The following is a 590-nucleotide window of genomic DNA, read 5'->3' on the forward strand; positions in this document are numbered from 1 at the left end:
CCGCGGGGGGGAGCCCCCCGCGCGAAGCTTCGCCAGGGCGATCCCACCCCACCCAAGAGCTGCGTGATGGAAGGTTCCTAAACTGCTCATGTTTTGAGCGTAAATATCTTAAAAAAAAAATAATAATAAAGAAAAAAAAAAGCCTAGGATTGTGTTACTGCCATTATTTTTCCTTGGTGAAATATTGAAAAATGTAGTTCTGCAATACTGTAAGATTCGGCCTCTTTTTCTCTCTGACAGCGCCTTAAGTATTACGAAATAAACAGCCCAGAATTATTTTCTGAAGTTGTGCGAAAGACCATTTCCTAAACGTAAGACTTGGACAGAAGGGCGAAGGAAAGACTGTATTTTCGCTCTAGGACAAAAAGTAGACTCAGCAAGACCAGAAGGTGGAATTCTGACGCCTCTCACGGCTGCGTTCCGCTGTCGGCGCCACCGGAACAGAAAGGGCCGCTCCGGGGCGGGGACGGACGTCCGGCAGCGCCCAGGGCTCGGGCGAGTCCTTTTGTTGTCCCCCCCTCGGCTCCCCTCTCTCCCTCCCAGCTGATGGGCCGGCCCGGTAGGGGGCGGGGCCGGCAGGTGAGTGGTAG

General features: G+C 52.7%; 1 protein-coding gene across 1 annotated transcript in view; it reads left to right on the forward strand.

The window, feature by feature from the left end:
* The first annotated feature begins 443 nt into the window (after window positions 1–443).
* The window catches only part of CCDC127 (coiled-coil domain containing 127), a 4,535-nt gene continuing 4,388 nt past the window's right edge, over window positions 444–590 (forward strand). Inside the window, exon 1 of the mRNA XM_008637520.2 lies at window positions 444–579. The gene's annotated coding sequence lies outside the window, so the exon portion shown is untranslated. The remainder of the gene's footprint in view (window positions 580–590) is intronic.

This window comes from Corvus brachyrhynchos, unplaced genomic scaffold (assembly GCF_000691975.1).
Source record: "Corvus brachyrhynchos isolate BGI_N302 unplaced genomic scaffold, ASM69197v1 scaffold7, whole genome shotgun sequence".
Taxonomy (NCBI): domain Eukaryota; kingdom Metazoa; phylum Chordata; class Aves; order Passeriformes; family Corvidae; genus Corvus; species Corvus brachyrhynchos.